Genomic DNA, 10,041 nt, shown 5'->3' on the forward strand with positions numbered 1-10,041 from the left:
CTGGGGAAGGGGCGTCTGTAAAAGTGTCCACGTGGAACGTGGCAGGGATTGGAGGGCCCAGGAGGAGATTGTAGGATGTTCAGTGACTTGGAGAAGCTGGAATTGGACATGGTGTGCATTCAGGAAATGGACATTAACAACTTTAGGGTGGCTTGATGGGCAGAGAGTGGTTGGAGGAAGGGCCTGTCTTTCTGGCCCTCCTGGCCAGGGAAGAATGATGAGGTTGCAGTCTTGTTCTTCACATTTGCAGTGCTCCATGGCACTTGTTACTGCTAGATTAGTGTTTATGGTCCCCAGTTAAGGGGTGAAAGGAACTGGCTCTCTTCCTCTGGACTACACAGTGTTTGGTGTAGGGGGTGGATTTTAATTGTGTCAGACGGCCTGAGGACCGCTGGTCCCATTTTCCCAACTGTCAGAGGAAACTCTTCTATGATGACCACTCCCTGGTGCAGGTTTGTAGTGAGGTCGGTTTAGAGGACATGTCTCTCCATAGTGGAACCAGTGGAGGACAGGAGGTAGCCTCCAATTCCTCTGATCTGAGCTCGCACCAGACACAGATGCAGTACACCTTTCTGCAGGGATAGGCCAGGAGTCACACTGATTTATGTGAAAGAGAGCACGTCGACAGCCCAGTTGCCACCCTCTTCCTCTCGCCCAGGTTTAATAGTCATGGATAGGAGGGAGGAAGAGTCCCAGGTTGGACCCCAGCACACCTCTCCTCCTCTGGCCATCTGGAGCAGAGGCAGCTGGTGCTGACAGCTCCAAGGGAAGGCTTAAAAGCCACAGAGCAATTGAGCGTGGGGCAAGAGGAGGGGAGGATTTCCTCCAAGAGGCTCTTTCCCAGCTGCTGAGAAGCACAGAAGTACCTGGTGTTTGCTCTTGCGGTGAAAGGGGTTAATATGTTTAGGCGGCCTGGCTAGCTCAGCTGGCAGCACCTCTGGCTCTTACTCTGAAGGCTGAAGTTACAATTCCCTGTCTGGGTGCTTGGGGCTCCTCTTCAACAATACAACACACAATCTGCTTAATCTCCCACCCAGTAACCTGCGGAAACTAGCCCTGGCCACTGGGTGCCTCTAAGAGGTGATACTTTCCCCACTCACACACACTGAGTGTAGAAAAGAAACTTTAAGAAAAAGGAGGAAAATCACCTTGTATTAACTTGGGAAAACACCACAATCAGGATTCATAACACAACAGTATGAGCAAAACACCCACCCACAGCCCTCTGGGCAGTGGCCTTTTGCCTCCGGCTCGTAAATCCAGACACCAAAAGCTCTGTGGATGTGCCCCTCCCTTCACTGCACCTCACCCACAGCTGCTGCTCTGGGTCAATGAAAACCCAGAGTTCACCTCTTACCTCCTGGGAGGAAAGCCCCTTTCTCCCTCCACTGTCTGGCCATATTGCCGGCCACTTGCCGTTCCCCCCGTCACCGCTCTGCTGGCCCCTCTGCTCTGGGACGTCTTGTGGTCCCACCAGGAGCGGAACAGGCTCCCTAAAAGTAGTGGCCACCAGAGCCTGAACAGTAGCTCCATCCCTTCCACTCGAGGCCACGCCCCTGCACCACCCCTTCTCCCCAAGGCCCTGCTCCTGTGCGGCCTCTTCCCCCCAAGACCCCACCTCCTGCTCGCTGCTCTCCACCCCCTCCCCCCTCACTCACCGTTATGGTCATTACAAAGTGGCAAGGCAGAGCCCTCCCATTTTTTAAAGTCCTGGGGTGTTGTTCCCCCCGTTCAGGCACCCCTGGGGCCCCGCACTTCACACAGCTCTCCCTGATTTCAGCTGTTAGTGAGGGAGCCTCACTGCTAGCGCAGACTGGGCAGTTTGTTGGATGAGAGACACTGTCCCAAAGCAGGACTAATGCTTAGACCTGGTGATCAGTGATTTCAGATCTGTTGGTCTGCAGCAAGACTCTGCAGTGAGTCTCAGTCAGCTCTATTATTACACAGGGACGAACAAAAGGGTGAAATGGTGCCTGGAAGCCTTAAGAAGAATCCACCCCACCAAGTACCAACACTTGTCGCTACCTGCTCTCAACTCCACTGAGAATGTTTTGGGGTCACTCCTCGCCCTTTATCAACCTAGGGAGAATGGTAATTAACAGGTGCTCCAGTGGCACAATTGGTTAGCGTGCAGTACTTATAGGGCAGTGCTGGGAGGAGCTATGCTGAGGTTGTGAGTTCAAACCTCACCTGGAGCTCTGGCTTTCATTAACCAAATGGCATCACCCCCTCATTTGGCCCTGTGGAATGTACAATTCCAGCCCAGGGACACTGAGGCAGGGGAGAAGTTAAAAATGCTCCTTTCACTTATTAGCTCCTCTCCAGAGGGCAGGTCAGAATCTACAATCCTTTCTCCCCCACCAGCCCCTGTGCCAGGATCCCTCCAGCAGAGCCTGGAGTCCTGCTCATGGCATCTGTACTATTGACAAACACTAAGTGACAAAACACTCAAATCCCGCCTGGTGCAGGGAGCCAGGTTTGCGCTTCAAATTCTGTCGTTCATAGATTTCCAGGCCGGGGAATATCCCACAACAGCATTGAATGGGAAGCTGCCTGAAGAACAGTTACACTGCACAGAGCTGCTATGGAGGAAGGGTGGGAATTAGTAACATTTTGAGGATTGTTTGGGAAATGTGCTTTTTTTTTTGTGAGGTTAATAACTATCTCCTCAACTTTATTTACTCAACTTAAAAATGGGTGTCACTTGATTTTTGCATCTCCCTGTGAAAATATACCTGGCAAGTGTGGCTTTCTACAGGGGTCATGATGTTAAAGTTGGGGAATTCAGTCTCTGTAGTTCTGGGGGAGTGTTGCTTTTTCAAACTGCCTCACTGCCAGGCACGCTGGGCTGTTAGCTGCACCCACTGTCCTTGCCAGGGGCCCTTGCTGAACCCTGGGTGGCTGCACTGCCATGCTGGGGTCACTCTGCAGGGGGAGAAGCTGCTGGGGAGCAATGTAGAGCAGGTGCAGGAAGGAGACGGGGTCACTATTCACATTCTGAACTGCACAATTTTCCAAATTTGGGAATAGATTCATAGATTCATCCTCCAGCAAGTGACCCCGTACCCCATGCTGCAGAGGAAGGCGAATGTCTGGGAACAATTCTAAGGGGAAGGTGAATGCAGAGCTATGACACTGGAGATGCCCAGACCTTCAGACGTCTCTCAGGGTGTGATCTCCCCTGCAAGCCACAGAGTTAAGGTGACCTAAGCCCTGGTTAGATAGTGCTAAAGAAAAGGAAGAACTGTTCTGTCAATGTAGCTATTCCAGGGATGGGAAAACCCCTCCAGTCACTGTCTGCCCCAGAGAGCTATAGCAGTGCCACAGCAGTGCTTTAAGTGTAGACAGAGTGAAACTAGATCTGGTGCCAGTTCACATCATGGATGCCCAGGCACTAAGAGTGCAGTAACAACAACACAGTTGTGAAGATTTGAACCTGCGCTGGGAAACCACAATAGATTTCGAGCGCAGAGCCTTAACCACTCAGCCACAACTACTTAACATGTGTTTGTTGCACTACACGATGATTCTGTTCTCACTGAATTGTCATTCCAGTTGTTTGCTCAGACCAGCTTCCCCAGCACACTCACGGCTGCGCATCAGTGTAAGTGTGTCCTTGGCTGAACAGCGAGAATTCCTGCCCATTTCCCTTTTGGTTGGAGCAGGATTAGAGTGTGTTTGTGTTAACGACATTGCTGTAGATTGTTCGTTCCCCACTCTCACAATTCAGACAGTCCTTTTTCTATTCAGATCTCCAGCACATCACGCCAACAGTAGGGGGCAGGATTTCTCTGGGGCACTGAAATATTTCCGGGGGCTGGTGCATGAACTCAGCCTTGCATTTCACCCTCGATGTTTCATGAACCAACAACAACAGCAGAAAGAAAGAGCTGAGCCAATAGCTCCCTGGCAGGGATGCAGGTGCCACGTCCCTTCTGTCTGCCCATCGCCACTGCAGGAGAGAAGGGTTCACTGGAATCGAGTGCCCTGGCTCAGACCAGAGAAACAGGGAGGTTTTTCTGTTCATGGATCTGTGCAAAGGAAATTGTGTCTCTTTGTGAAATTGAGGTGGGAAATGAAACGTCTGCATGGTGGCCCAATGCCCTAAGGAATGTGGGTGAAGGACTCAGGCTGGGAAATGACTTAACGGGGTTTGTTCCAATTTATTCCCCTGATTAAAAACTATGGCTAAAATGCAACCATGTTGTTAGTACTTGTACCTGCGTAGGGACACAGCAGTGGGTGTTAAGTCCATTGCCTTCACCAAGAGCAGTTGATTATTTTATCAAGGTACAAATTTCTTGTCAAGGCCTAGAACACAGAGAAAACAATACACTGCTGATAAGAAGAAGAACATGAAAAGATTTTGCAGCCACCATGGGCGTAACTATGATGTGTCGTGTTTCACTTTTTATATCTGGTGCCACCTCCTTTCCCTTTCGCCTTGTAGTTGACCAAGGGCAAAGCTGAACATCTCTTCAGATACCAGGGAGTGTTTATGTCCATCCCTGCGACCTACACAGGGGTTTGATGTTGCTGCTTTCAGGACTCTGGCTCTGCCGGGATAAGGAACACTTCAGGCTGTCACTGAACGGAAGGAGGAAGATCAGTTTTTGACAGGGAGAGGGACGCCTCCTCTTAACGGATTTTGTCTGGCTGACAGTCCTGGTTCCCAGGTCTTGCCCATGGAGCTTCAGCAGTTTTCGGACCAGGTCACTCCCTTGGCCCCACCTGCTGCTCCCAGGCCCTCCCCCCCCGGGGCCCCAGCAGTGCAGTATCTGTCTGCTCACTCCAGTGGCTGTTGGCCCCTCCCCATGGCAGGGCGGGGCAGAGCTGTGCCTCTACGCGCTGCCCCCACTCCAAGCCCTGCAGCCAATGGGACACTGTGGGGTGATGCCTGGGGGCAGCAGCATGTGGAGGCCCCCCAGCCTGCCCCGCCTTGGAGCCCCAGATAAGTGCCGCACCCCTGACTCCCTCCCAGAGCCTGCACCCCCTCCCTCCACACACCCTCTCCCACCCACCCCAATCTCCCTCCCAGAGCCTGCACCCCCACCCCTCCTCCTATTCCCCCTACCCTCGCCTACAGCCTGCACCCAGCACCCAAACTCCATCCCAGAGCCTGCACCCTAGATCCTGTCCCCCACCCAAACTCCCTCCCAGAGACCAGCATCTCACCCCTTCTGCACCCAAACTCCCCCCAGAGCCTGCACCCCTCCTGCACCCCAATCCCCAGCCCCAACCCAGGGTCTGAATCCTAGACCTCCTCCCCCCATCTTCCTCCCAGAGCCTTAGGCAGATGGGGGGCAGAGTTTTGGGGGGCAGGTTATGAGTGGTATGAGTGACATTATTGGCCCACTGCGAGGATTGGAGGACTGGCACTGGCCCTAAGGTAAATTGAGGTTGAGACCCTGCTTTAAGGGATTGGAGCAATGCTGGAGAGACTGATGGGCAGGGAGCTGGGGAGCTGTGTGTGCTCCAAGGAGAGATGTTGTTGTGCTCTGGTGACACAGAGCGGGGGTGGGGAGTTTGTAAGCTGTGGTGTTTGTATAGAGATAATGTTTAGTAACCCCCAGGTTAAAAACTGTTCCTGCTCTGAGCTATACATGACACTGTTTGTTGTGAGTATAGATCAGTGGGTGAATGTTTCCCTGCAGGATAATAGGTTCCTAGTTACAATCCAAGTGATTCCCTTGACAAACATTTTTGAATGAAAATGGATTTCCAGACCCATCTCCAGTATGTTCAGGAGTTCGCTGAATGGGGATGGTTGAAATGAATTTAAACATTCAGCATTTTCCTGTGCAAATTTATAAAGACCTAGCAGAGCTGTCCAGCAGCTGAAATCAGTTCCAGTCCTTGGCGTCCCTGTATCTGAGGCATGTGGGAGACCTTTGTGGTGATGACAGGTGAAAAAATGCTGGATTCAATGAAAGATGAGACCATAGGAGGGGAAGGTGAACGGCAGCACCACACAGGGTCATAACACTGAGACACGGGGCTTCGCTGTCACTGCCCCTGTGTTTTCCGTCACTTATATCCTAAGGAACACACCCTCCCCCTCCCCCACACACTGTCACACACAACCTTCTCCCCTTGAGCCCAATCCAACCCTCCCCCTCTCCCACATACGCTCCATGGGACACAGCCTCTCGGTGACTCACCCAGATGGGGGCTTGTCTCTGCATCTCCCCAACAGGGGAGCAGAGAGCCGAAAGGGCCGCAGGAGGCCAATGGAGCTAGGCAGCAATAGAAAAGACTTTCCCTCCCTTCTCTTGAGTCCAGTTAATCTCACCCATGGGTCATTCCTGCCCCGGGTGGGCTCAAAGCACCAACCTTCCCCTCAGCAACGGAAGGTGGGAGCCAGCTCTATCACACAGAAGGAGGCTCCCCACCTCTGCTGCTGCCATTCAACAGCCATTAATATTGATTTGTTTTAGTTAGTGCAACCCCCTCAACTCCTAATCCATCCATGAATCAAGGAGGCAAGACCCTCAGCTGGGAACCAGAGGGGTAATGGTTTAGTGTACGGGACTTATAGTAGCCTTGCTGAGCGGAGTAATGCTGAAGTTGTGAATTCAAACCTCACCTAAAGCACTAGCTTTCTTTAAGCTAATGGGTTCTGCCAATCAGTTTGCCCTACAGAAAATACAATTGCAGCTCAGAAGACATTGAGGTCCCCTTGCTTTACAGAGAGCAGGGCAGATTCCATAGATCTACCAGGCTCTTCTCTCCACCAGCCACCAGGGTCAGGTAGAGCCCAGAGCACTGCCCCGACTCCCCCTCAGTCTTTGCTCCCCAAACCACATGTGTGCTCACCCTCTTCTCTGTGAGACTCAAACCCTGCCTGACTTTCTATATGTTGATGTGGTTTTCGTCTGTCATGTTGATGTGCATGTGGGTCCTGTGTGATTTTGGTGGATGTCTGGCATAGTTTTGGGTGCATGTGTGTATGATTTTTGCATACAGATTGTTTTTTCCTTAGTATTCTTTTGGTATGTGGGTTTTGTGCTTTCTTGTTGTGGGCTTTTGCTGTGTTTTTTGGTGTGGATTTGTTCTTTCTATATTTTGTGTGGCTTTCCCTTTTGTGTATATGCCTCTGTGTGCTGTGTGGGTTTGGTTTTTGTTTATGTCTGTGTGGGCCTGTGCAGTCTGTGATTTTCTCATTCTCTCTGTGTGTTTGTCTCTCTGTTTGTATCTTCATGTGTAAATTCACTGGAATTTTTCAAAATCTCCACAGCTTTGCCAATTTTCACCAGGAATTTTTCTCCATTAACAAATTCTCATGTGTTCCCTACCAGTTGGTGACCATTGCCCCAGGGGCACGTCAGTCTCAAGGTTCTGATTTCCCATTGACCCTTCCCCTTTTAATTGGGACTGGGAACTAGCCAACCAAAAACCCCACTAAGTTTTAGTAAAGGGCCAACAGTCCCTTACACGAGCCAGCCCCGTGAGGGTCACCGATGGCCAGAGAAAGGAGCACAAGCTGGTTCCATGGTGTAATGGGCAGCACTCAGGACTCTGAATCCTGCAATCTGAGTTCAAATGTCAGTGGGACCTTGTGTTGGTTTGTGGTAAAGCCCTAGAGCTCAAAGTGCTCACTGTCTTCAGTTGTTTAAGAGTGAGTCTTTTCCCTCCGGCTGGGTGACTCATACCCACTGGAGCCAGGTCTTTGGTTGGGATGGCTGCAATGGATTGGGGTGTAGAAGTGGCTATGGCTACCTGTTTTCCGACCTGGTGGTTGGCATTCTTGCTGCTTCACCTGATGCCCACAAGTTTGGCCCTTGTCCTTGCTGCCACACTTTTCCTCTGGCCCACATGGCGCTTGAAGAAAGGAGTGCCAGGGCCGGGATTAATAGTCAGGGCTTGGCAGGAGGGAGATGGAGCCCAGTCTGGAGCCCCTCACACCTTCCCTCCTCTGCACACCTAGAGCAGAGGCGGCTGGTGCTGACAGCTCCAAGGGAAGGTTTATAAGCCACTGAGCAACAGAAGGTGGAGCTAGAGGAGGGGACAACCATGCCTATGAATGGCCAGCAGACAGCCACAAAGACCCCCAGCCAGGCTGCTTCCTGCCATGCCAAACACCCACTGAAAGCGACCCGCAGACCAGCATGTAGGGCAGCTGCTGATGCTCTGTGGCCAACATCAGAAGAAGGCAAGAAAGCAGGGTCAGCCCCCTGGTGTGGCCTCTGTCTGTTCCCACTCACAGTACTCACTTTTGCAGTGGGGCAGGAGATTTTACCCCAAGAGGCTTTTCCCCAGCTGGCGAGAAGCAGAGAAACACCCAGGCTCCCAAGGTGCTATTTACCAACCCCCTCAAGCACAGGGGCAGGTGCACACTTGGAAGAGGGAAACTGCTCTACACGCCAGCCTGGGCAGCCGCCCATTATCTTTGGCAAGTCAGGAATGGCAAGGGCTTGACTGGAAGCACCCGCGGCTCATGCCCCAGCCTTTGTGACACCCAACCCCCAACTCCTTCCCAGAGCTCTAACTGAAGCCAGAGCACTGGCCTGAGCGGCCAAGAAGAGGTTCCAGCCCTGAAGGGAGCAGGACTTTCAGCATGAAGGTAAAACTGCAGCAACACAACCATGAAGAGACTTGAACTTTCAATCTCCTGATTTGAAGTCAGACATCTTATCCATTAGGCCAGGGAAGAAAAGCCCCTCCAAACCCTTCTTTGGAAAAGGCAGACACTGTGTTTCTCGGGTCTTCTACTGAGCGGGGCCGAGACTCTCTGGGCACAAGAAGTCGAGTTCCCAGCGACACGTGAGAATTAATTCTATGGAGCCAGGTGCAGGACTTTGGTAGGGAGGCTCAGGCATGGGGGATTGGGGTGCAGTGGATGGGCTGGCTGTCTAGGTGAGGAGATTTAGTGACCCTCAGGTGCAGGAGGGAGGAAGAGGAGGAGGATTTGGCAGTGGCCGTGGAGAAGAAGAGGAGAGGTGGAGGCTCTTAGCAAGCCTGGCTAGCTCAGTCAGTAGAGCATCAGGCTCTTAATGGGAGGAGCCAGGGTTTGAGCTGCTGTCCAGGGACTCAGCTTTTAAGTTGCCTTGTGCCAGGAGCCAAATGATTCCTGGTGGTGCCCAGAGCCATGTGTGGGACAGAGAGGCTGAGACTTGTGGCACTTGCTCTGCGGCAGGGATCCTGGCAGCTCAGACTCAGGGAAGGCTTCTGCGCTCAGAGGTGCTGACTTTGAGAGTTCCCGGGCAGTGCTCAATGCCTGCTCCACCACAGGCCCTACCCCCAAACCATCAAATCTCTTCCCACCCCACCCTGCCCCACTTCTTTCTCTCCTCACTCCTCCAGCACACCCCATCAATGGCCAGCAGGAGGCGCTGAAGGAGAAGAGGAGGAGCCTATCAGCCAGGCCTGCTAGCAGGTGGGAGGTGCAGGGGCAGAGATGGCTGCTGGGCACCTTTTTTTTTTCTCTCTCTCTGTTGGTTCTGCAGCCCTGTAGCACCCATGGAGTCGCTGACTTGGCTCATTTCACACCTAGAGAGAGGAGCAGAACCAGGGCTATGGCTGATTTATGGGGCACTAGGTGAGTGGCAGAGGCTTCAGGTGCTGAGTTTGCCTGACCCCTCAGGGACACAGCGTGAGATGGTGCCCTATGGATCTCTATGAAAGGAGCAGAACAGGATTTACCTGGGGTGGGGAGAGAATTGAGAGTGTCTCAGGGGGTTGTTGAGGGATATTGCCCGGGTTAGAGACTGGCTAAAACACAGGCCTCGCTGTGAGCAGGATTGGAACCTGCACAGGGAACCCTATTGGATTTCAACTCCAACACCTTAACCACTCAGCCATCACAGCTGTGAGCACAAAACTCCCCACTGCCAGAGAAACTGGTAAAGAATCACAATGCCCAGGCATGAAGTCATCTGAACTACAGAATTCCCACCGCAAACCTGGCTCCCAAAGCACGGGGGGATTTGGGGTTTGTTCTCTTTGCTTAGCCATGTGCAGTCGCACAGAGAGCGCGTTTAAAAGTCTCCCCTCCCTCAGAGCGGGAATGGGAAATGATTCTCAACTTGAAACTTAAAGTGA

The 10,041-nt window shown here is 52.3% G+C and overlaps 2 non-coding genes across 2 annotated transcripts; one reads left to right on the forward strand and one right to left on the reverse strand.

Moving 5' to 3' along the window:
* The first annotated feature begins 2,104 nt into the window (after positions 1-2,104).
* TRNAI-UAU lies at positions 2,105-2,198 on the forward strand. Its single transcript has 2 exons — positions 2,105-2,142; positions 2,163-2,198. It is a non-coding gene; the product is annotated as a tRNA-Ile (tRNA).
* Positions 2,199-9,726: 7,528 nt separating this feature from the next.
* TRNAS-UGA lies at positions 9,727-9,807 on the reverse strand. The gene has a single exon. It is a non-coding gene; the product is annotated as a tRNA-Ser (tRNA).
* Positions 9,808-10,041: the final 234 nt, after the last annotated feature.

The sequence above is a fragment of the Gopherus evgoodei genome, chromosome 5, assembly GCF_007399415.2.
Source record: "Gopherus evgoodei ecotype Sinaloan lineage chromosome 5, rGopEvg1_v1.p, whole genome shotgun sequence".
Classification (NCBI taxonomy): domain Eukaryota; kingdom Metazoa; phylum Chordata; order Testudines; family Testudinidae; genus Gopherus; species Gopherus evgoodei.